The sequence below is a fragment of the Bombina bombina genome, chromosome 1, assembly GCF_027579735.1.
Source record: "Bombina bombina isolate aBomBom1 chromosome 1, aBomBom1.pri, whole genome shotgun sequence".
Lineage (NCBI taxonomy): Eukaryota > Metazoa > Chordata > Amphibia > Anura > Bombinatoridae > Bombina > Bombina bombina.
The window spans coordinates 1,319,857,395-1,319,885,117 of record NC_069499.1 but is presented as its reverse complement, the minus strand read 5'-3'; the positions used below and the strand labels follow the sequence as shown (position 1 = coordinate 1,319,885,117).

The window sequence follows — 27,723 nt, the reverse complement described above, 5'->3', positions numbered from 1 at the left end:
TTTACTCATATTATCTTGTTTTGTTCTCTTGGTATCCTTTGTTGAAAAATAAGTGCTTTGATACTTCTTCAACAAAGGATACAAAGAGAATAAAACAAATTGGATAACATAAGTAAATTGGAAAGTTGATTAATATTGTATTCTGTATCTGAATCATGAAAGAAACACCTTGGGTTTTATGTCCCTTTAAAGATGTTTTTAAAACTATTTTGTGTCTAGAATTATTAACTTTCTTTCGGCTAGATTATAAATTTTGTCGGTAAAAACTTGCGTTGCTAACGCTCCTTTTTTTTTCAGTGCTCACTTTAAACAACGCTGGTATTACAAGTTTTCTGAATGGCTGCGTTAGCCTCAGAAAAGTGAGCGTTGAGCAAATCTAGCGCCACTTCTCCCTGTAATACCAGCGTTGCTTACGGTAGCGGTAAGCTGGCTAAAACGTGCTCGTGCACGATTTCCCCATAGGAAACAATGGGGCTGAGACGGCTGAAAAAAAACCCTAACACCTGCAAAAAAGCAGCGTTCAGTTCCTAACGCAGCCATATTGTTTCCTATGGGTAAATACTTTCTAAGTCTACACCTAACACCTTAACATGAACCCCAAACATAAACACCCCTAACCTTACACTTATTAACCCCTAATCTAAACACCCCTAACCTTACACTTATTAACCCCTAATCTGCCGCCCCTGCTATCGCTGACACCTACATTATATTATTAACCCCTAATCTGCCGCTCCGGACACCGCCGCCACCTACATTATACTTATGAACCCCTAATTTACTGCCCCCAACATCGCAGACACCTACATTATATTTATTAACCCCTAATCTGCCACCCCAACATCGCCGCCAAGTACCTACAATTATTAACCACTAATCTGCCGACCGGACATCGCCGCCACTATAATAAATGTATTAACCCATAAACCGCCGCACTCCCGCCTCATAAACACTAGTTAAATTTTATTAACCCCTAATCTGCCCCCCCAACGTCGCCGACACCTACCTACAATTATTGACCCCTAATCTTCCGACCCCAATGTCGCTGCTACTATAATAAAGTTATTAACCCCTAAACCTAAGTCTAACCATAACATTAACACCCCCTAACTTAAATCTAATTTTAATAAATCTAAATAAAATTACTATAATTAAATAAATTATTCCTATATAAAATAAACCCTAATATAGCTACAATATAACTAATAGTTACATTGTAGCTATTTTAGGATTTATTTTTATTTTACAGGCAACTTTGTATTTATTTCAACTAGGTACAATAGCTATTAAATAGTTATTAACTATTTAATAACTACCTAGCTAAAATAAATACAAATATAAGTGTAAAATAAACCCTAACCTAAGTTACAATTACACCTAACACTACACTATAATTAAATTAATTACGTAAACTACATATAATTAATTACAACTAAATTAAATAAACTAAATTACGAAAAAAAAAAACCCACTAAATTACAGAAAATAAAAAAGAAATTACAATATTTTAAACTAATTACACCTAATCTAATCCCCCTAATAAAATAAAAAAGCCCCCCAAAATAATAAAATTCCCTACCCTACACTAAATTACAAATAGCCCTTAAAAGGGCCTTTTATGGGGCATTGCCCCAAAGTAATCAGCTCTTTAACCAGCCCTTAAAAGGGCTTTTTGCAGGGCATTGCCCCAAAGTAATAAGCTCTTTTACCTGTAAAAAAAAATACAATACCCCCCCCAACATTAAAACCCACCACCCACATGCCCCTACTCTAAAACCCACCCGATCCCCCCTTAAAAAAACCTAACACTAACCCCCTGAAGATCACCCTACCTTGAGCCGTCTTCACAAAGCCGGGCCGAACTCTTCATCCAATCCGGCAAGAAGAGGTCCTCCAGAGGGTCCGAAGTCTTCATCCTATCCAGGCAAAAGAGGACATCCAGACCAGAAGAAATCTTCATCCAAGCGGCATCTTCTTTCTTCATCCTTCCTGAGCGAAGCGGTACCATCTTGAAGACCTCTGACGCGGATCATCCTCCTTGACCGACGACAAGAAGACGAATGACAGTTCCTTAAAATGACGTCATCCAAGATGGCGTCCATCGAATTCTAATTGGCTGATAGGATTCTATCAGTCAATCGGATTGACCTTGCATTCTATTGGCTGATCGAAACAGCCAATAGAATGCAAGGTCAATTCGATTGGCTGATTGGATCAGCCAATCGGATTTTTCCTACCTTAATTCCGATTGGCTGATAGAATCCTATAATCCTATCAGCCAATCGGAATTCAAGGGACGCTATCTTGGATGACGTCATTTAAAGGAACCTTCATTCGTCGTCTAGTCGTCGGTCAAGTAGGATGTTCCGCGTCGGAGGTCTTCAAGATGGTGCCACTCCGCTCAGGAAGGATGAAGAAAGAAGATGCCGCTTGGATGAAGATTTCTTCCTGTCTGGATGTCCTCTTCTGCCCGGATAGGATGAAGACTTCGGACCCTCTGGAGGACCTCTACTTGCCGGATTGGATGACGAGTTCAGCCCGGCTGGGTGAAGACAGCTCAAGGTAGGGTGATCTTCAGGGGGTTAGTGTTAGGTTTTTTAAGGGAGGATTGGGTGGGTTTTAGAGTAGGGGTATGTGGGTGGTGGGTTTTAATGTTGGGGGGTATTGTATTTTTTTTTTACAGGTAAAAGAGCTGATAATTTTGGGGCAATGCCCTGCAAAAAGCCCTTTTAAGGGCTGGTAAAGGAGCTGATTACTTAGGGGCAATGCCCCGCAAAAGGCCCTTTTAAGTACTATTTGTAATTTAGTGTAGGGTAGGGAATTTTATTATTTTGGGGGGCTTTTTTATTTTATTAGGGGGATTAGATTAATTTAATTATAGAGTAGTGTTAGGTGTAATTGTAACTTAGGTTAGGGTTTATTTTACAGGTATATTTGTATTTATTTTAGCTAGGTAGTTATTAAATAGTTAATAACTATTTAGTAACTTGTACCTAGTTAAAATAAATACAAAGTTGCCTGTAAAATAAAAATAAATCCCAAAATAGCTGCAATGTAACTATTAGTTATATTGTAGCTATATTAGGGTTTATTTTATAGGTAAGTATTTATTTTTAAATAGGAATAATTTATTTAATTATAGTAATTTTATTTAGATTTATTAAAAATAGATTTAAGTTAGGGGGGTGTTAGGGTTAGACTTAGGTTTAGGGGTTAATAACTTTATTATAGTAGCGGCGACGTTGGGGTCAGAAGATTAGGGGTTAATAATTCGAGGTAGGTGTCAGCGACGTTGGGGGGCAGATTAGGGGTTAATAAAATGTAACTAGTGTTTGCGAGGTGGGAGTCCGGCGGTTTAGGGGTTAATACATTTATTATAGTGGTGGCAATGTCCGGTCAGCAGATTAAGGGTTAAATAATTTTATTATAGTGTTTGCGATGTGGGGGGGGGGGTCAGTTTAGGGGTTAATAGGTAGTTTATGGGTGTTAGTGTACTTTTGTAGCACTTTAGTTAAGAGCTTTATGTTCCGGCGTTAGCCCATAAAACTCTTAACTACTGACTTTTATATGCGGTAGGAGTCTTGGAGGTAGAGGCTGTACCGTTCACTTCTTCCAAGACTTGTAATACCAGCATTAGGCAAATCCCATTAAAAAGATACGCAATTGACGTAAGGGGATATGCGGTATGGAAAAGTCGCGGAAGAAAAGTGAGCGGTACACCTGTACCTGCAAAACTTGTAATACCAGCGGGCGTTAAAAAGCAGCGTTAGGACCCCTTAACGCTGCTTTTTAAGGCTAATGCTGAACTCGTAATCTAGCCGTTTGTATTTTACTTATTACCACTGCGTTCTGCAGACAGCATATTGGTAGACTGTGTAATGTACATGCTAGACTGCAAAAGTAAGTTAAGAAGCAGTCATTTTAAGAGCATCCAAAGTGGTGGAGTTAAATTATCTCAGACTCCTTCATCCTTGAATGACAAGCCCTTATTGTGCAAGGGGCTGGAAACCTTGTCTGCCCTCTTCCTGTTAAATGGGGCACTTAGTGATTTGATTTACTGAAACCTTAAAATACTACCCACTCCAGACAAAATGAAAATCTTTGAGGAAAAAAATCACCCTAAGCAAATACTAGGTAGCAGTGCTAACTGGCCATTTCTATCTCAAATTATGGGCCCCATTTATTAAGCAGTGGATGCTGCTTTAGGGCCACAGTGTTTCAGGCTTGCACGAGTGTGCCTAAAAAGCCAGTTAAATACAATAGCTGTATCTACCTATACCGATCTGATGATTGATAGCCACTGATTGTGTGCAATTAATAGCGCAAGTAGGAGATGCTGACTGCTCACCATGATGCAAGTATGGAGCCTTGTCCACCCAGTAAATGATAAATGGAGCCATATATATCCTGTGTTAATTCATGAAGTTATTGAATTAGAGCCACTTTTAGACTTCAGTGTCACAAGCCAAAATGTAAATTTTGGACCCCCAATGCCTTCTGATGCCAATTTTTCTATCTAACTACAGTTTATATTGTGCATGAACCCTTACAAAGTCTATCTATTTATCTATCTATGGGCTAATGGTGTATAATTTTCCAAGTGGTGTTTAATTTATCGCTTCCGCTAGCTCGTTAAATTAGCTTTTTGCAAGCGTCGGGTAGCTAATGAGATCTAACTTGACAAGCTCAAAAACCAGGATGAATATTGCACATGGGGAGGCTTGCTCAAAATTCACAAGTTTAATAATAAGTGGCAGCGTAACAAACAAGAAAAGGCAAAAAGTACAAAAATTAAGTACAGACCACAGGCGGGTTTTCAGTCTTACGACCTTAACCATAGACAATATTAACCCTTGGTGGTAGTCTACCTTATATACAAAATATTAAAATTCTATTGGTCCCCGCAGCCTGTTAATTGGCCAATACAAAGAAGTGGTAGTAGTCAGTGATTGCTATGTCTTTCTATACATTTAACATATAGTTGCACAAATTATCAGAAAAATGAAAACAAAAAATAATAGCAATATCATTTTATTATTTTGGGGGGCTTTTTTATTTTATTAGGGGGATTAGATTAATTTAATTATAGAGTAGTGTTAGGTGTAATTGTAACTTAGGTTAGGGTTTATTTTACAGGTATATTTGTATTTATTTTAGCTAGGTAGTTATTAAATAGTTAATAACTATTTAGTAACTTGTACCTAGTTAAAATAAATACAAAGTTGCCTGTAAAATAAAAATAAATACCAAAATAGCTGCAATGTAACTATTAGTTATATTGTAGCTATATTAGGGTTTATTTTATAGATAAGTATTTATTTTTAAATAGGAATAATTTATTTAATTATAGTAATTTTATTTAGATTTATTAAAAATAGATTTAAGTTAGGGGGGTGTTAGGGTTAGACCTAGGTTTAGGGGTTAATAACTTTATTATAGTAGCGGCGACGTTGGGGTCAGAAGATTAGGGGTTAATAATTTGAGGTAGGTGTCAGCGACGTTGGGGGGCAGATTAGGGGTTAATAAAATGTAACTAGTGTTTGCGAGGTGGGAGTCCGGCGGTTTAGGGGTTAATACATTTATTATAGTGGTGGCGATGTCCGGTCAGCAGATTAAGGGTTAAATAATGTTATTATAGTGTTTGCGATGTGGGGGGGGGGTCAGTTTAGGGGTTAATAGGTAGTTTATGGGTGTTAGTGTACTTTTGTAGCACTTTAGTTAAGAGCTTTATGTTCCGGCGTTAGCCCATAAAACTCTTAACTACTGACTTTTATATGCGGTAGGAGTCTTGGAGGTAGAGGCTGTACCGTTCACTTCTTCCAAGACTTGTAATACCAGCATTAGGCAAATCCCATTAAAAAGATACGCAATTGACGTAAGGGGATTTGCGGTATGGAAAAGTCGCGGAAGAAAAGTGAGCGGTACACCTGTACCTGCAAAACTTGTAATACCAGCGGGCGTTAAAAAGCAGCGTTAGGACCCCTTAACGCTGCTTTTTAAGGCTAATGCTGAACTCGTAATCTAGCCGTTTGTATTTTACTTATTACCACTGCGTTCTGCAGACAGCATATTGGTAGACTGTGTAATGTACATGCTAGACTGCAAAAGTAAGTTAAGAAGCAGTCATTTTAAGAGCATCCAAAGTGGTGGAGTTAAATTATCTCAGACTCCTTCATCCTTGAATGACAAGCCCTTATTGTGCAAGGGGCTGGAAACCTTGTCTGCCCTCTTCCTGTTAAATGGGGCACTTAGTGATTTGATTTACTGAAACCTTAAAATGCTACCCACTCCAGACAAAATGAAAATCTTTGAGGAAAAAAATCACCCTAAGCAAATACTAGGTAGCAGTGCTAACTGGCCATTTCTATCTCAAATTATGGGCCCCATTTATTAAGCAGTGGATGCTGCTTTAGGGCCACAGTGTTTCAGGCTTGCACGAGTGTGCCTAAAAAGCCAGTTAAATACAATAGCTGTATCTACCTATACCGATCTGATGATTGATAGCCACTGATTGTGTGCAATTAATAGCGCAAGTAGGAGATGCTGACTGCTCACCATGATGCAAGTATGGAGCCTTGTCCACCCAGTAAATGATAAATGGAGCCATATATATCCTGTGTTAATTCATGAAGCTATTGAATTAGAGCCACTTTTAGACTTCAGTGTCACAAGCCAAAATGTAAATTTTGGACAACCAATGCCTTCTGATGCCAATTTTTCTATCTAACTACAGTTTATATTGTGCATGAACCCTTACAAAGTCTATCTATTTATCTATCTATGGGCTAATGGTGTATAATTTTCCAAGTGGTGTTTAATTTATCGCTTCCGCTAGCTCGTTAAATTAGCTTTTTGCAAGCGTCGGGTAGCTAATGAGATCTAACTTGACAAGCTCAAAAACCAGGATGAATATTGCACATGGGGAGGCTTGCTCAAAATTCAAAAGTTTAATAATAAGTGGCAGCGTAACAAACAAGAAAAGGCAAAAAGTACAAAAAATAAGTACAGACCACAGGCGGGTTTTCAGTCTTAAGACCTTAACCATAGACAATATTAACCCTTGGTGGTAGTCTACCTTATATACAAAATATTAAAATTCTATTGGTCCCCGCAGCCTGTTAATTGGCCAATACAAAGAAGTGGTAGTAGTCAGTGATTGCTATGTCTTTCTATACATTTAACATATAGTTGTACAAATTATCAGAAAAATGAAAACAAAAAATAATAGCAATATCATTAGCAGAAATAAAACAGGGTGAAATTGTGCTGTAAGCTACATCTTCATGACAATGTTGCAACTTGAAATATAATTGTTTTAGATCATCGCTAAAATACCACAGTCAGCACTTTAAATAAATATAAACCTGCTATACGTTATTGCTAGCTCTGGCACACATAAATAACACTTTTATTTATTTATACCCCCCTCAAGACAGATTTTTGTTCATATTTCTCTAACCCCAGCATCCTTATCACAAATTTTTACCTATATAAATGTAGTAGTTAAATTTAAGTAGCTCAAGTGGATTGATAGAAAAACTATAATTTAAAGAAACCCATTCTATTCTACCAACTTAAGGGTAGTGACGGTAATTTTGTGAAAAACTGGGAGATATATGGGAAATATAATTTCTGTGTGTTTGCTTTGTTGTATTCCTAAATTCTTCACCAAAAAATGTATTACATCTGTTTCTATGTTCATGCCTAATGGTTGTCTAGTTCCTAGGGTATAGATCCAGTAAACTTCCTTTATCATAAATCCCTGTGTCTATCCCCACTCTGAGGTTTCTTTCGGAGTAGATAAAAAGCCATCCAGGTAAAAGAACTTACTTCCTTATTATGTTGGTCAATGAAATGTCTGGCTGTGCCAGTGGCATAACTTCCATATTAAATGTCATTTAGTTGAGCACGTATTCACTCCCTCACCTCACGTGAGGTACAGCCAACGTACTGTTTGGCACATGTTGAGCATGTGATCACATAAATGACATAATTAGACCTACAATTGGTACAATGGTGATGTGAGTATACGTTTTGTGATACTGTGGATTTAAAAATCTTACCCACTGTCACATAACTGCAAGCTTTACATGAACCCCTACCACATTTGTAGTGTCCCTTTGTGTTAAGCCAACTTATTTTTGGATCTGATGTTCTCAACATAGAGGGTGAAATAATATTTCCTATTGTTGCATTGCATCTTGATACGCAAAAAGCAACCATTCTTAACCTTATGCTTTAGATCATCATTAGCTAAAAGGATGGGGATATTCTTATGTACTATATTACACACCAAATAATATTGAGAACTGTATGTGGTAATAAAGGTTGGTCTATCTCCTATACAGTATGTCTTTTCCTTGCTTGTTCCATGAGAGAAGTCTCTCTATCCTTGTTTTTAACTTCATTCAATGCTCTTAGTCCAAGACTGAGCTCCTTCTTATCCCCCCCTCAAGCTCTACGCTGACTTCTGACTTCTCTATCCCTGTTGACGGCATCACCATTTCCCCATCGCCCCAAGTCTGCTGCCGCGGAGTCACACTTGACTCAAACCTATCCTTCGTCCCCCATATCCAATCGCTTTCTACATTCTGCCACAATCATCTACGCAATATTTCCAAAATTCACCCTTTTTTGAGCGCTGACACCACAAAGCAAATTATCCACTCCCTTGTTATCTCCCGACTTGACTACTGCAATAACCTACTCGCTGGCCTTCCTCTTTCCCGCCTCTCCCCCCTTCAATCCATCCTTAATGCCTCTGCCAAGCTGATCCACCCTTTCCCGTCGATCTGTATCTGCTGCACCTCTCTGTGAGTCCCTTCATTGGTTCCCCATTCACAGCAGAATTAAATTCAAAATTCTAACCCTTACATACAAAACTCTCACCAACGCCGCTCCCCTCTACCTATCCTCTCTAGTATACTCCAGCCCGTCCACTAAGATCCAACAATGACCTGCTCCTTGCATCCACAACTATCACCTCCTCTCATGCTAGACTGCAGGACTTCTATTGTGCAGCACTTACCCTCTGGAACACTCTCCCTCGTGTTCAATTCCATTTTCAGTTACCTGTTCCTTTTGATTGAGACATTGGAGCTGATCACAGAGATTTGCCGTGTGTGTGACGTCATCACAGATCATCAGGATCCAGCATGGAGACTAAGAGGTCTATCTATCAAGCTCTGAAAGGAGCTTGACGGCCCGTGTTTCTGGCGAGTCTTCAGACTCACCAGAAACAGTAGTTATGAAGCAGCGGTCACAAAGACCGCTGCTCCATAACCTGTCCGCCTGCTCTGAGCAGGTGGACAGACATCACCGGAAATCAACCTGATCGAGTACGATCGGGTTGATCGACACCCCCCTGGCGGCCAATTGGCCATGAATCTGCAGGGGGTGACGTTGCACCAGCAGCTCTTGTGCGTATTGCTCCCCGCATTCAGCGAGGTCTTGCGGACCTGATCCGCAGTGTAGGATCATGTCCGCAAGACCTTTCTTAAATAGGGGCCTATGTATCTGCACGCAAAGGACACTGCCACAAACAAGCAATATAAGGCTGACAGTGATGTAGATGGCAGAGAATTAAGTGTTTTGCAGTGTTGAGCATTCTGGATACACTTCTTTGACGGTAACCACGCTATTGGGGTGTAATATCTATTAGCTCAATGAGATTACAATTGTTTAGTGAACGGTTAACAGCGTCTATATGGCTGACTTATATATATATATATATATACTGTATATGTATATAGCAACATCTATTTTAAAATACTTAGAACATATTCCCCTATGAGAAAAATATTGGCATGTGATATATTTACAGTAAACACTTTTTTAAATATGGGCTAGATTCCAAGTGGATATTTGCGCTCCACTGTGTAATAAGTAATAAGAGTAGATCTAATTGAAGCCACAAAATGGGAAATCTCGGCCAATGGCCAGCTACTGGTTGATCTGATTTTCCCTTATCCAATGCCTGACGTATTGCCAGGCTATGATTGGCCATGCGCACCCTGAGCATGCCTTTGGTTTTACCAACATAATATTTGGCACACAGACAGATAAGGAGATAGACTACATGTGTGGTATTGCATTAGATAGAAAATCATATTTTATAGGTCTTATTATTATGAGGATGGTGGAATATTTTGGTGGCAATAAGACTATTGCAAGTCATACATCCTAGGCATATGTAGCAACCTTTTATCGCCTTGGACTGTTGTTGATAGCAATTTTGGGGATAAGTTTTAACCAATAGATCTCATAGATTAGTCCATCTCCTTGTAGTATGTTTTATAAAAGTTAATTTGGGATCAGAGGCTAGTATTGGTCAATGTTTCCTTAAGATGTTACCCATATTTGTAGTATTGAGTGTAAATGTTCTAACCATGATTAGTCTTCCATCAGAACTTTTGTCCTTCACTCTCTCAATCAAATCTTTCTGGGTTAGTCCTTGTATCCTCTCTGGAGGAACTTATTTTTCACTTCCTGTAACTGGGGGACCCCCAAATCCATCTGGGAGTTGTTTCTAAGGGTTATAATCATTTGTCATTTTAGTGTACCCCTCAATAGCTATCTGCCCTTAATAAGAAAAGTTGATCTGTTGGCTTAGTATACAATGTTGTGCCAAAAGATTTACCTAAAATGTAGATGGATAGATACAGAAAGGGGATATTTGTTTTCTTCGCCATTTAGTTTTCACCTGACAGTAGTGTTTGTATTATTAAGTGTATCAAACCATTATACAAACCATTAAGCTTATCATAACCACCGCTTCAAATAATGAAGATTTTATCTATATATCTTCTGTAGAAAACAATAGACTCGTTATTAACACCCTAGAAGTATTTATCTTCAAAAGAGGACATAAATAAATTTGCATATGCAGGGGCCATATTAGTTGTCCCCGATACCTGGAGATAAAAACTATCGTTGGGGGATCAGAGCGTAAAAATAGTATCTATATGCTCAAAGTGACGTTGTGCTCATGGTAACAATGAAACATTCATAAGAACAATCATAAGATCAATATGTACAGTAGGATTGAAAAAAGATGAATCTATTATAATATTCAAAGAGACATAGGTAGAAGCCTACAATATATAAGGAATAAACACCGGTGTTATGAAAGATACTTTAAAAACTTAAAAACTTAACAAATAAATACAATAACTAATACTTGTAGTATTTGCTGGGTGAGGAACAAAATGGGATCAAAGAATTGTAAAAATGTAAAAAATAATGTAAAAAATAAAATAAAAAAATAAAAAAAAAATTTGCAAAAATAAAAATATGAAAGATATGGTAAAAATACTAAAAAGTTAGAGTATCTGCCAAAATTGTAGCAGCTGTTCAATGCAATTGCAGACTGAGTCGATAATTAAATAAAAAAGTCACACCTTGTGTATACAATATTTTATAAATTTTGTTTGCAAATTTTTTTGCAAACACAGTCCGATCTTTGAGAGTAATATAAGGCAGCTCTGGCAGTTCTTGACAAAGGCTTGACCCTTCATACCCGAAACCCGTAGAAAGGTAACCAGTTCCAGCACTCAACATTTTCACGCATTCACTGGCCAGTAAGCGTGAACTGAAGGACTCCCAGAACCGCCCTCATCGGAAGCCAGAAGCACTGCAAGAGCAGGCAGAGGTGGAATCTTTTTTCTGAGTGAGCGGTAGGAGTACTAAAGCCATCGGGCTATCCTTTTTTCTCAAATGAGGGAATTCGAATTTACGCTCCCCAAGGAGGAGCGGCAGGGATTGGCTCCAAAAAGACCCGACAGTTCCGAGAACAGGGTGACTGTACTGAGTGAGCTCTTCCGTACATGGTAAGGCACCCGTAGATTTCAAACACACAAACCGGGTAAGTGATTGCCTTAGACACCGTGGTGTACACTATTACCCAGGAGGATTCTACACTATTTATCTATTTCATTGTCGAATATACTTTTTAAACAAGTCTATCCTATGAACTGCCAGAGCTGCCTTATATTACTCTCAAAGATCGGACTGTGTTTGCAAAAAAATTAGCAATTTTTTTTTAAAACATTGTATACACAAGGTGTGACTTTTTGATTTAATTATCGACTCAGTCTGCAATTGAACTATAACAGCTGCTACAATTTTGGCCGATACTCTAACTTTTTAGTATTTTTATCATATCTTTTATATTTTTATTTTTGCTTATTTTTGCAATTTTTTCTTTTTTCTTTTCTTTTTTACATTTTTACAAATTTTTGATCCCATTTTGTTCCTCACCCAGCAAATACTACACGTATTAGTTATTGTATTTATTAGTAAAAGGGACAGTCTAGGCCAAAATAAACTTTCATGATTCAGATAGAGCATGTAATTTTAAACAATTTTCCAATTTACTTTTATCACCAATTTTGCTTTGTTCTCTTGGTATTCTTAGTTGAAAGCTTAATCTAGGAGGTTCATGTGCTAATTTCTTAGACCTTGAAGACCACCTCTTTTCAGAATGCATTTTAACAGTTTTTCACCACTAGAGGGTGTTTCATATAGATAACACTGTGCTCGTGCACGTGAAGTTATCTGGGAGCAGGCACTGATTGGCTAAACTGCAAGTCTGTCAAAAGAACTGAAATAAATGGGCAGTTTGCAGAGGCTTAGATACAAGATAATCACAGAGGTTAAAAGTTTATTATTATAACTGTGTTGATTATGCAAAACTGGAGAATGGGTAATAAAGGGATTATCTATCTTTTGAAACAATAACAATTCTGGTGTAGACTTATGAAGTATCTTTCATAACACCGGTGTTTATTCCTTATATATTGTAGGCTTCTACCTATGTCTCTTTTAATATTATAATAAATTCATATTTTTTCAATCCTACTGTACATGTTGTTCTTATGATTGTTCTTATGAATGTTTCATTGTTACCATGAGCACAACATCACTTTGAGCATATAGATACTATTTTTACGCTTTTAACCCCCAACTGTTGTTGTTAAATTTGTATCCATCATTGACACACACTAATACTATACACTTAATTTGTTCTTATGAATGTTTCATTGTTACCATGAGCACAACGTCACTTTGAGCTTATAGATACTATTTGCTTCTATGCACCCTTAACCCCCAACTGTTGTTGTTAAAATTTGTTAAATTTGTATCCATCATTGATGCACACTAATATTATACACTGTATTTGTTTTCTACTTGGTATAGATAGCCGTGAGGCGCCACCTCCACCCTTGTTTTTTTGTTTGACCCTATAATGTTGCATTTATTTTGAGGAATGCCATTAGTGAGGTAGGCTATTCTGTTTTGTAACAGTCACTTACACCATCTTTTCTTTGTTATAGATAAAAAACTATCCTCAAATCTGAAATAGATATTATTAAGGCAGAATTCAATGAGTGACAATAGGTTTTCAACAGGCGTACTAGAAGAATTTGCGGTTCCAAGCAGATGTTCTTTTAGTGCTATCACTCCCTCACAATGAGGAATGATCGCATATTAATTATTGACATCTAAGGTCACCAATAGATTCCCCTCATGGACCTGTACCTTCATCACAATTTGATAAGATCATCAGTATTGAGTAGGAATAATCAAATATGCTATACAATCTGCCGTCCTTGAGGTTTCTGGAGTCATTTGTGAATTTTAGGTATACTATAAAGGATTGGTATTTTGGGAAATTGTTTGGTACAGAAACTTTTAATTTTGTCAGAATTAAAGCCCTGTTTGAACCTTAATTGTATAAGGGCATCCACTATATATGCATACTGTACATATACAAATTTAGACATGTACATGTGTGTATCTCTATGTTAAGGCCCTTTACCTAGCCGTATGAGGCCATATTTAAACAGAATCATGATATCCATATTTAACCAGCACTGTGCCATGCTCCTCCTGCCTCCCATACATTATACTTTGGCTTCTGCATTCACTCAGCAAAACGAGCTTTCTAGCAAATCGTAGTCTGACCCAGCCTTTAGTAGACATGTGCAACGCTAAAAAATTTGTTTCGTTTCATTTTCATTAGTTAAATAAATAGTTTTGTTTCAGCAAATTAGTTTAGTTAAGTTAAAAAAAATAATTATTTCAGCAAATTAGTTATGTTAATTTAAATTGTGTTTTCGGATCTGTTGGTTTTTCTGGATCAATTCTTTATTTATATGCATTATTCTATTCCGAAGTTTAGAATAGAATAATGCATATGAATAAAGAATGGATCCGAAAAAAACAAAAGGATCCGAAAAAATTATTTAACTTAACATAACTAATATGCCAGCGATTTCCAAAACAAAATTATCTAAAACCGCAACCGCCACCCACATCACCGCCACTAAATAAAGCTATTAACCCCTAAACCGTCATCCCCCCTTATCACCAAAACTTCCTAAACCTATTAACCCCTAAATCGCCACCCCCCACATCGCCAAAACAAAAAGAACCTATTAACCCCTAAACTGCCGTTCCCTGACATCCTCAACACTAACTAAACCTAAACCGCAGTTCCCCGACATCGCTGACACTAACAAAACCTATTAACCCTTAACCGCAATTCCCAAACATTGCCAACACTAACTAAACCTATTAACCCCTAAACCACTGGCCCCCACATTGCAACAACCTAAATTAAACTATTAACCCCTAAATCTAACACCCCCTAACTTTAACAAAATTAAAATAGACCTAAATTAAAGTTACAATTATTAACTAACTACCTATTTAAAAATAAATACAAACTTACCTGTGAAAAACCTAAGCTTGCACTAATAAAACCTAACATTACTAAAAATAAAAAAAACTTAGATTACAAAAAATTAAAACTACAATTACAAAAAATTATAAACACTAAAATAAAAAAACTACCATTACAAAAAATAACAAACAAAATTATCCAAAAAATTAAAAATTATTCCTATTCTAATACCCCGTTTTTTTTAAAAAAAAAATTCACCCCAATATAAAAAGAACCTAATCTATAATAAACTACCAAGGGCTCTTAAAAGGGCCTTTTGTAGGGCATTGTCCTAAAGTTAACAGCTCTTTTGCAAAACAATAAAAACGAACACCCCCTAACATTACAAATCCCCACCCCCCAAACCCACAAAATAAAAATAAACCTAATCTACCCATTTCCCCAAAAAGGGCATTTGTATAGGCATTGCCATTAAAATGGCATTCCGCTCTTTTACAGTCCATTAAAAATAAAAAATGCCTAATCTAAAAAAAATATCCAAAAAATAAAAAAAATCCCATTACAAAAAATAACAAACTAACGGCTAGATTTAGAGTTTGGCGGTAGCCGTCAAAACCAGCGTTAGAGGATCCTAACGCTGGTTTTTACCACCTGCTGGTATTTGAAGTCAGTCAGGAAAGGGTCTAACGCTCACTTTCCAGCCGCGACTTTTCCATACCGCAGATCCCCCTACGCCAATTGCGTATCCTATCTTTTCAATGGGATCTTTCTAATGCCGGTATTAAGTCGTGGCTGAAGTGAGCGTTAAAAATCTAACGAAAAAACTTCAGCCGCAGAAAAAAAACAGGATTTAAGAGCTTTCTGGGCTAACGCCGGTTCATAAAGCTCTTAACTAATTTGCTCTAAAGTACACTAACACCCATAAACTACTTATGTACCCCTAAACCGAGGCCCCCCCACATCGCTGCCACTCTAATAAAATGTTTTAACCCCTAATCTGCCGACCGCACACCGCCGCAACCTACGTTATCCCTATGTACCCCTAATCTGCTGCCCCTAACACCGCCGACCCCTATGTTATATTTATTAACCCCTAATCTGCCCCCCCCCAACGTCGCCTCCAACTACCTACAATTATTAACCCCTAATCTGCTGACCGTACCTCACCGCCACTATAATAAATGTATTAACCCCTAATCCGCCTCACTCCCGCCTCAATAACCCTATAATAAATAGTATTAACCCCTAATCTGCCCTCCCTAACATCGCCAACACCTAACTTCAAGTATTAACCCCTAATCTGCCGAACGGACCTCACCGCTACTCTAATAAATTTATTAACCCCTAAAGCTAAGTCTAACCCTAACACCCCCCTAAGTTAAATATAATTGAAATCTAACGAAATAAATTAACTCTTATTAAATACATTATTCCTATTTAAAGCTAAATGCTTACCTGTAAAATAAACCCTAATATAGCTACAATATAAATTATAATTATATTGTAGCTATTTTAGGATTAATATTTATTTTACAGGCAACTTTGTATTTATTTTTTCTATTTAATAGCTACCTAGTTAAAATAATTACAAAATTACCTGTAAAATAAATCCTAACCTAAGTTACAATTAAACCTAACACTACACTATCAATAAATAAATTAAATAAAATACCTACAATTATCTACAATTAAACCTAACTCTACACTATCAATAAATAAATTAAATAAAATACCTACAAATAAATACAATGAAATAAACTAACTAAAGTACAAAAAATAAAAAAAGCTAGGTTACAAAAAATAAAAAAATTAATTACAAACATAATAAAAATATTACAACAATTTTAAGCTAATTACACCTACTCTAAGCCCCCTAATAAAATAACAAAGCCCCCCAAAATAAAAAAATGCCCTACCCTATTCTAAAATTAAAATAGAAAAGCTCTTTTACCTTACCAGCACTTAAAAGGGCCTTTTGCTGGGCATACCCCAAAGAATTCAGCTCTTTTGCCTGTAAAAAAAAACATACAATACCCCCCAACATTACAACCCACCACCCACATACCCCTAATCTAACCCAAACCCCCCTTAAATAAACCTAACACTAAGCCCCTGAAGATCTTCCTACCTTGTCTTCACCATGCCAGGTATCACCGATCGCTCCAGGATCCAAAATCTTCATCCAAGCCCAAGCGGGGGCTGGAGATCCATCATCCGGCTGAAGTCTTCTATCAAGCGACGGCTGAAGAGGTCCAGAAGAGGCTCCAAAGTCTTCCTCCTATCCGGGCAGAAGAGTAGATCCGGACCGGCAACCATCTTCTTCCAAGCGGTCACAAGCGGCTCCATGTTGAAGACCTCCGACCCGGATCCATCCTCTTCTTGCAACGTCCTAAGTCCAAATGAAGGTTCCTTTAAATGACGTCATCCAAGATGGCGTCCCTCGAATTCCGATTGGCTGATAGGATTCTATCAGCCAATCGAAATTAAGGTAGGGAAAATCTGATTGGCTGATTGAATCAGCCAATCAGATTGAGCTTGCATCATATTGGCTGTTCCGATCAGCCAATAGAATGCAAGCTCAATCTGATTGGCTGATTGGATCAGCCAATCAGATTGAACTTGAGCATTCCGCTCTTTTACAGTCCATTAAAAATAAAAAATGCCTAATCTAAAAAAAATATCCAAAAAATAAAAAAAATCCCATTACAAAAAATAACAAACTAACGGCTAGATTTAGAGTTTGGCGGTAGCCGTCAAAACCAGCGTTAGAGGATCCTAACGCTGGTTTTTACCACCTGCTGGTATTTGAAGTCAGTCAGGAAAGGGTCTAACGCTCACTTTCCAGCCGCGACTTTTCCATACCGCAGATCCCCCTACGCCACTTGCGTATCCTATCTTTTCAATGGGATCTTTCTAATGCCGGTATTAAGTCGTGGCTGAAGTGAGCGTTAAAAATCTAACGAAAAAACTTCAGCCGCAGAAAAAAAACAGGATTTAAGAGCTTTCTGGGCTAACGCCGGTTCATAAAGCTCTTAACTAATTTGCTCTAAAGTACACTAACACCCATAAACTACTTATGTACCCCTAAACCGAGGCCCCCCCACATCGCTGCCACTCTAATAAAATGTTTTAACCCCTAATCTGCCGACCGCACACCGCCGCAACCTACGTTATCCCTATGTACCCCTAATCTGCTGCCCCTAACACCGCCGACCCCTATGTTATATTTATTAACCCCTAATCTGCCCCCCCCCAACGTCGCCTCCAACTACCTACAATTATTAACCCCTAATCTGCTGACCGTACCTCACCGCCACTATAATAAATGTATTAACCCCTAATCCGCCTCACTCCCGCCTCAATAACCCTATAATAAATAGTATTAACCCCTAATCTGCCCTCCCTAACATCGCCAACACCTAACTTCAAGTATTAACCCCTAATCTGCCGAACGGACCTCACCGCTACTCTAATAAATTTATTAACCCCTAAAGCTAAGTCTAACCCTAACACCCCCCTAAGTTAAATATAATTGAAATCTAACGAAATAAATTAACTCTTATTAAATACATTATTCCTATTTAAAGCTAAATGCTTACCTGTAAAATAAACCCTAATATAGCTACAATATAAATTATAATTATATTGTAGCTATTTTAGGATTAATATTTATTTTACAGGCAACTTTGTATTTATTTTTTCTATTTAATAGCTACCTAGTTAAAATAATTACAAAATTACCTGTAAAATAAATCCTAACCTAAGTTACAATTAAACCTAACACTACACTATCAATAAATAAATTAAATAAAATACCTACAATTATCTACAATTAAACCTAACACTACACTATCAATAAATAAATTAAATAAAATACCTACAAATAAATACAATGAAATAAACTAACTAAAGTACAAAAAATAAAAAAAGCTAGGTTACAAAAAATAAAAAAATTAATTACAAACATAATAAAAATATTACAACAATTTTAAGCTAATTACACCTACTCTAAGCCCCCTAATAAAATAACAAAGCCCCCCAAAATAAAAAAATGCCCTACCCTATTCTAAAATTAAAATAGAAAAGCTCTTTTACCTTACCAGCACTTAAAAGGGCCTTTTGCTGGGCATACCCCAAAGAATTCAGCTCTTTTGCCTGTAAAAAAAAACATACAATACCCCCCAACATTACAACCCACCACCCACATACCCCTAATCTAACCCAAACCCCCCTTAAATAAACCTAACACTAAGCCCCTGAAGATCTTCCTACCTTGTCTTCACCATGCCAGGTATCACCGATCGCTCCAGGATCCAAAATCTTCATCCAAGCCCAAGCGGGGGCTGGAGATCCATCATCCGGCTGAAGTCTTCTATCAAGCGACGGCTGAAGAGGTCCAGAAGAGGCTCCAAAGTCTTCCTCCTATCCGGGCAGAAGAGTAGATCCGGACCGGCAACCATCTTCTTCCAAGCGGTCACAAGCGGCTCCATGTTGAAGACCTCCGACCCGGATCCATCCTCTTCTTGCAACGTCCTAAGTCCAAATGAAGGTTCCTTTAAATGACGTCATCCAAGATGGCGTCCCTCGAATTCCGATTGGCTGATAGGATTCTATCAGCCAATCGAAATTAAGGTAGGGAAAATCTGATTGGCTGATTGAATCAGCCAATCAGATTGAGCTTGCATCATATTGGCTGTTCCGATCAGCCAATAGAATGCAAGCTCAATCTGATTGGCTGATTGGATCAGCCAATCAGATTGAACTTGAGCATTCCGCTCTTTTACAGTCCATTAAAAATAAAAAATGCCTAATCTAAAAAAAATATCCAAAAAATAAAAAAAATCCCATTACAAAAAATAACAAACTAACGGCTAGATTTAGAGTTTGGCGGTAGCCGTCAAAACCAGCGTTAGAGGATCCTAACGCTGGTTTTTACCACCTGCTGGTATTTGAAGTCAGTCAGGAAAGGGTCTAACGCTCACTTTCCAGCCGCGACTTTTCCATACCGCAGATCCCCCTACGCCAATTGCGTATCCTATCTTTTCAATGGGATCTTTCTAATGCCGGTATTAAGTCGTGGCTGAAGTGAGCGTTAAAAATCTAACGAAAAAACTTCAGCCGCAGAAAAAAAACAGGATTTAAGAGCTTTCTGGGCTAACGCCGGTTCATAAAGCTCTTAACTAATTTGCTCTAAAGTACACTAACACCCATAAACTACTTATGTACCCCTAAACCGAGGCCCCCCCACATCGCTGCCACTCTAATAAAATGTTTTAACCCCTAATCTGCCGACCGCACACCGCCGCAACCTACGTTATCCCTATGTACCCCTAATCTGCTGCCCCTAACACCGCCGACCCCTATGTTATATTTATTAACCCCTAATCTGCCCCCCCCCAACGTCGCCTCCAACTACCTACAATTATTAACCCCTAATCTGCTGACCGTACCTCACCGCCACTATAATAAATGTATTAACCCCTAATCCGCCTCACTCCCGCCTCAATAACCCTATAATAAATAGTATTAACCCCTAATCTGCCCTCCCTAACATCGCCAACACCTAACTTCAAGTATTAACCCCTAATCTGCCGAACGGACCTCACCGCTACTCTAATAAATTTATTAACCCCTAAAGCTAAGTCTAACCCTAACACCCCCCTAAGTTAAATATAATTGAAATCTAACGAAATAAATTAACTCTTATTAAATACATTATTCCTATTTAAAGCTAAATGCTTACCTGTAAAATAAACCCTAATATAGCTACAATATAAATTATAATTATATTGTAGCTATTTTAGGATTAATATTTATTTTACAGGCAACTTTGTATTTATTTTTTCTATTTAATAGCTACCTAGTTAAAATAATTACAAAATTACCTGTAAAATAAATCCTAACCTAAGTTACAATTAAACCTAACACTACACTATCAATAAATAAATTAAATAAAATACCTACAATTATCTACAATTAAACCTAACACTACACTATCAATAAATAAATTAAATAAAATACCTACAAATAAATACAATGAAATAAACTAACTAAAGTACAAAAAATAAAAAAAGCTAGGTTACAAAAAATAAAAAAATTAATTACAAACATAATAAAAATATTACAACAATTTTAAGCTAATTACACCTACTCTAAGCCCCCTAATAAAATAACAAAGCCCCCCAAAATAAAAAAATGCCCTACCCTATTCTAAAATTAAAATAGAAAAGCTCTTTTACCTTACCAGCACTTAAAAGGGCCTTTTGCTGGGCATACCCCAAAGAATTCAGCTCTTTTGCCTGTAAAAAAAAACATACAATACCCCCCAACATTACAACCCACCACCCACATACCCCTAATCTAACCCAAACCCCCCTTAAATAAACCTAACACTAAGCCCCTGAAGATCTTCCTACCTTGTCTTCACCATGCCAGGTATCACCGATCGCTCCAGGATCCAAAATCTTCATCCAAGCCCAAGCGGGGGCTGGAGATCCATCATCCGGCTGAAGTCTTCTATCAAGCGACGGCTGAAGAGGTCCAGAAGAGGCTCCAAAGTCTTCCTCCTATCCGGGCAGAAGAGTAGATCCGGACCGGCAACCATCTTCTTCCAAGCGGTCACAAGCGGCTCCATGTTGAAGACCTCCGACCCGGATCCATCCTCTTCTTGCAACGTCCTAAGTCCAAATGAAGGTTCCTTTAAATGACGTCATCCAAGATGGCGTCCCTCGAATTCCGATTGGCTGATAGGATTCTATCAGCCAATCGAAATTAAGGTAGGGAAAATCTGATTGGCTGATTGGATCAGCCAATCAGATTGAGCTTGCATCATATTGGCTGTTCCGATCAGCCAATAGAATGCAAGCTCAATCTGATTGGCTGATTGGATCAGCCAATCAGATTGAACTTGAATCTGATTGGCTGATTCCATCAGCCAATCAGATTTTTCCTACCTTAATTCCGATTGGCTGATAGAATCCTATCAGCCAATCTGAATTCGAGGGACGTCATCTTGGATGACATCATTTAAAGGAGCCTTCATTTCATTCAGACTTAGAACGTCGCAAGAGGAGGATGGATCCGCGCCGGAGGTCTTCAACATGGAGCCGCTTGTCACCGCTTTGAAGAAGATGGTTGCTGGTCCGGATCTACTCTTCTGCCCGGATAGCATGAAGACTTTGGAGCCTCTTCTGGACCTCTTCAGCCGTCGCTTGATAGAAGACTTCAGCCGGATGATGGATCTCCAGCCCCCGCTTGGGCTTGGATGAAGATTTCGGAGCCTGGAGCGATCGGTGATACCTGGCATGGTGAAGACAAGGTAGGAAGATCTTCAGGGGCTTAGTGTTAGGTTTATTTAAGGGGGGTTTGGGTTAGATTAGGGGTATGTGGGTGGTGGGTTGTAATGTTGGGGGGGGTATTGTATGGTTTTTTTTACAGGCAAAAGAGCTGAATTCTTTGGGGTATGCCCCGCAAAAGGCCCTTTTAAGGGCTGGTCAGGTAAAAGAGCTTTTCTTTTTTAATTTTAGAATAGGGTAGGGCATTTTTTTTATTTTGGGGGGCTTTGTTATTTTATTAGGGGGCTTAGAGTAGGTGTAATTAGCTTAAAATTGTTGTAATATTTTTATTATGTTTGTAATTAATTTTTTTATTTTTTGTAACTTAGCTTTTTTAATTTTTTGTACTTTAGTTAGTTTATTTAATTGTATTTATTTGTAGGTATTTTAATTAATTTATTGATAGTGTCGTGTTAGGTTTAATTGTAGATAATTGTAGGTATTTTATTCAATTAATTTATTGCTAGTGTAGTGTTAGGTTTAATTGTAACTTAGGTTAGGATTTATTTTACAGGTAATTTTGTAATTATTTTAACTAGGTAGCTATTAAATAGTTCTTAACTATTTAATAGCTACAATATAATTATTATTTATATTGTAGCTACATTAGGAGTTATTTTACAGGTATGTATTTAGCTTTAAATAGGAATAATTTATTTAATAAGAGTTAATTTATTTCGTTAGATTTAAATTATATTTAACTTAGGGGGGGGGTTAGGGTTAGACTTAGCTTTAGGGGTTAAAACATTTATTAGAGTAGCGGTGAGGTACGGTCGGCAGATTAGGGTTTAATAATTGTAGGTAGGTGGAGGCGACGTTGTGGGGGGCAGATTAGGGGTTAATAAATATAATATAGGGGTCAGCGGTGTTATGGGCAGCAGATTAGGGGTACATAGGGATAATGTAGGTTGCGGCGGTGTACGGAGCGGCAGATTAGGGGTTAATAATAATATGCAGGGGTCAGCGATAGCGGGGGCAGCAGATTATAGGTTAATAAGTGTAAGGTTAGGGTTGTTTAGACTCGGGGTACATGTTAGGGTGTTAGGTGCAGACTTAGGAAGTGTTTCCCCATAGGAAACAATGGGGCTGCGTTAGGAGCTTAACGCAGCTTTTTTGCAGGTGTTAGGGTTTTTTTCAGCCATCTCAGCCCCATTGTTTCCTATGGGGAAATCGTGCACAAGCCGGTTTTAGCCAGCTTACCGCTACCGTAAGCAACGCTGGTATTACAGGGAGAAGTGGCGCTAGATTTTAGGTTTTTTTACAGCTCAAACTGCCCCATTGTTTCCTATGGGGGAATCGTGCACGGGCACGTTTTTGAAGCTGGCTGGGTCTGTAAGCACCGCTGGTATCGAGAGTTGCAGTGGTGGTAAATTATGTTCTACGCTCCCTTTTTGGAGCCTAATGCACTGAAAACGCAGCCATTCTGTGAACTCTAAATACCAGCAGTATTTAAAAGGTGCGGGGGAAAAAAAGCATGCGTTAGCTACGCTGGTCGTTACCGACAAAACTCTAAATCTAGCCGTAAATTATCCAAAATAATAAAAAATATTCCTATTCTAATACCCCGTTTAAAAAAAAAAAACCATCCCAAGATAAAAACCCATAATTGATAATAAACTACCAATAGCCCTTAAAAGTGCCTTTTGTAGGGCATTGCCCTAAAGTTAACAGCCCTTTTGCTAAAAAATTACAACAAACACCCCCTAACATTACAAACCCCCAACCCCCCATTCCCACAAAATAAAAAAACCTAACTAAAAAAAAATAAATCTACCTATTGCCCTGAAAAGTGCATTTACATGGGCATTGCCCTTAAAGGGCATTCAGCTCTTTTACTACCCTTAAAAAGGCATTCAGCCCTTTTTCGGCCCATTAAAAAAGCCATAATCTAAAAAAAACACCCCAAAAAACAAACAAAAAAAAACTAACACTAACCCCAAAATCGGTACTCACATTTCCTGAAGTCTGACAAAAGATCTTCATTTCAGACGGCTCTATCTTCATCCATTGCGGGAAAGCATCTTCTTCATCCCTGAAGAGGTGGAGTGGTCGATGTGCGGAGGCTGTTTAAATCAGCCAATAGGATTTAAGCAGCTCTCATTCCTATTGGCTGATTTTAATTTTTCAGCCAATAAAAATGCAACGGTACCCCAATATAAAAGGGGTACCTTGCATTGAATCCTTAGTGTGCAGCGGACAATCTCATGAAGAGGACCTCCACATCGGACCGATGGTCCTCTACCTCCACGCATCCACCGACCACTCCGCCTTCGCTGGGATGAAGATAGAAGATGCCGGTCCCGCGATGGATACAGATGGAGCCGTCTGGATGAAGATGCTTTGCCGCTGGGATGAAGATCTTTCGCCGGACTTCAGCAACTGTGAGTACAGATTTTGGGGTTAGTGTTAGGTATTTTTTTGTTTTTTTGGGGTGTTTTTTTTAGATTAGGGCTTTTTTATTTTAACCCCTTAATGACCAAGGACATGCCAGGTACATCCTACAAAAAACTACCCTTAACGTCCAAGGATGTGCCTGGCACATCCTCTGGGGTTTAAAGCTCTGGAAGCTGTCGTGATCGCTTCCAGCCGCTTCCAGGGTATTGTAGTGATGCCTCGATATTGAGGCATCACTGCAATCCCCTTTTTTACCCACCAATGCAGAGTGGCCCTCTCTGCATTGGCCATTGATGGTGTTGATCGTTGGTGGGTGGGAGCTGTAGCAGGGAGGCAGATGCGCGGCCCATCGATGGTCCTGGATCTGGATCTCGCCTCACATCCATTTGTGCGTCGCTGCGGGAATGCGGCCAGGTGGACGGGGTAGGCCATGCGTGCATGCCACATTAACCTAATTGCGTTAAAAATGTATAGGAAGGATGGACACAAAGGGGGGGGGGGATAAATGTTTTTGCAAGGGATCTGGGAGGGGAGGGGTAGGGTATTGAGGGGGGGAAGCAACACTACAGAAAATAGGGAGGGTTAGAGAGATGTATGGAGGATCAGAGAGGTTGGGTGCTAAGGGGGGGATCCATCACTGCAGACTGAATATAAAAAAAATAATAATAATAAAAAAAAAGCCTTTTATTTTAGTAACGGCATACTTTCTGCCAGTACTTAATATGGCAGTGACAATTCTGAGGTGGGGGAGGGAAGAGAGCTGTTTAAGGGAGGTCAGGGAGGGATCAGGGGGTGGGATGTGTCAGGTGAGAGGCTGATCTCTACACTAAAGCTAAAATTAATCCTAATTAACCCCTTAACTGCTGGGCATAATACAAGTGTGGTACGCAGCGGCATTTAGCAGCCTTCTAATTACCATTAAGCAATGCCAAAGTCATATATGTCTGCTATTTCTGAACAAAGGGGATCCCAGAGAAGCATTTACAACCAGTTGTGCCATAATTGCACAAGCTGTTTGTAAATAATTTCAGTGAGAAACTTAAAAATGTGAAAAAGTTAACCATTTTTCTTATTTGATTGCATAAGGGATAAACCTCCTATTACATCCTACGTTTTCAATAAAAACACAACACAACTGCTTTGGGGAAAAGACCGGTCACGGTCGCGTTTATTAAACAAATTGAATTCTGCCTAATCTAGCCAATAATTAGGCAGCTCAAATCAACCTATCCCTGAACTTGTAGCAAGTTCATTCCAGTTGGTGGCGGCATCTTCTTCTAGCTAACTAACCCCTACTTATTGACGGACAAGGCCCCTCCGATGTCTGCAGCGTGGCACAGGGGTTGCGCACGCTCATTGGCACAGTGAGAGAGATTTTGTTATGTAGAGCTCTTCGGCCTGCAGCTCTTTAAAAGGGGGGAGAGGAACCCCTAAGCCGGCACTTAGTGGGCGACACCTCTCCCTGTGTTCGGGCTGTCACTCTGCTCACACTGCGCCCGCTCCCAGGGCCTTGCCCGACCGCCAGCTAGGGCACAATTTCACCAACCCAGTAAGGCATCCTCTCCAAACGAATCGTCCAACACGTATGAGAGAGGTGGATGACTAAATTACAACCTCGGGCTTATGGGGCTGGTTCAACTAAACCTACCCCCGCCGAGGACTGACTTACCCTTAACCTAACTTGCCGCCACATACCTTCATCCAGGGACGGGCGGGCGGGGAAAGTTCTCCTCGAAGTCTGGAGGCAGGAAGAGGCCGAATCCACTGGAACAGGACCCTATAAAGGCAAGATGTACACCCTCCCACACATTTGCAACATTGTAGCATACACACACTTCTAGAATCCTCCAGACTTCAAGTCAGCTATCCCTTAATTTTGCTACAGGCCCACTAGAGGGCCCTCCACTTCCATAAGGGATAAACCTCCTATTACGTCCTACGTTTTCAATAAAAACACAACACAACTGCTTTGGGGAAAAGACCGGTCACGGTCGCGTTTATTAAACAAATTGAATTCTGCCTAATCTAGCCAATAATTAGGCAGCTCAAATCAACCTATCCCTGAACTTGTAGCAAGTTCATTCCAGTTGGTGGTGGCATCTTCTTCTAGCTAACTAACCCCTACTTATTGACGGACAAGGCCCCTCCGATGTCTGCAGCGTGGCACAGGGGTTGCGCACGCTCATTGGCACAGTGAGAGAGATTTTGTTATGTAGAGCTCTTCGGCCTGCAGCTCTTTAAAAGGGGGGAGAGGAACCCCTAAGCCGGCACTTAGTGGGCGACACCTCTCCCTGTGTTCGGGCCGTCACTCTGCTCACACTGCGCCCGCTCCCAGGGCCTTGCCCGACCGCCACAAAAGACGCCTCTTGCCGCCACACTTAACCAACATAGCCCTTAAATAACAGTATAACAATATAACATACAACCAAATTCAACTTTTTTTTTTTTTTTTTTTATATATAAATAACGCTGTGTTAACAACAGTCGGATGCCAACCATAGCACAGAACTTTGAAACTAACTAATGCCCTAATAAATGTTCATTTTAAACAACCGATGAGATGGCTGTCTTAAGGTTAGCCAGGAAAATGTCCAACCCGACGTCCGCCAGGTGAACCCCATCCGGTCGGTAAAGGGCCTTCTTGTCGGCCGTAATAGTGTCATGCCTAATGACGAAACCTCCCACGGCCGTGACCGCTCTCCCCACTTCCCTATTAACTTTCTTGCGGACATTGTACGCTGCCCTCTGTGTCACAATGTGACGCCAACGCAGCCGTGCAACCACGTTAGACCAACCTATCCGCACATCCTGAAGCCATGTGCACACCCACTTAATGTCCGCAACCATAATCCGTATTAAATCCAACACGGGAATGGATCCCAAGTCATTTCCGCCCAGATGCACAACAATCACTTGAGGCTTTCCCCACCTCCTATGTGCATCCTGTAAGAGAGCGGGAAGCTCCCTCCAATTAAGACCCCTGCGCCCGAGCCAGCGAATGTTAGCCCTGGATGCTGCCAATCCTAGCTGCTGCCCTCCCGGGGAATGATGCGCCCTGATAGCCGCCCAGTGGATAAAGGAGTGCCCAATAATCCACACGCGCACCGGGGTCTTTCCTGTACCTATAACAACATGGATGGGGCCAATGAAATGGTGACAAACCACTGGCAATACCCCTTTCTCACCCCCCCCACTCCCCACCAAGTCGGGAAGGAATCAAGAGGTTACACACCTTACACACCCTCATCACTAAGCATGCAATGGGCGAATATAGCCCCTATATCGCTCAGACTTCCAACGCCCCATTTT

General features: G+C 39.3%; 1 protein-coding gene across 1 annotated transcript in view; it reads right to left on the bottom strand.

The window, feature by feature from the left end:
- LOC128664541 (histamine H3 receptor-like) overlaps positions 1-27,723 on the bottom strand; it is a 221,910-nt gene that overhangs the window by 179,711 nt on the left and 14,476 nt on the right. The gene's annotated exons all lie outside the window — the stretch shown is intronic.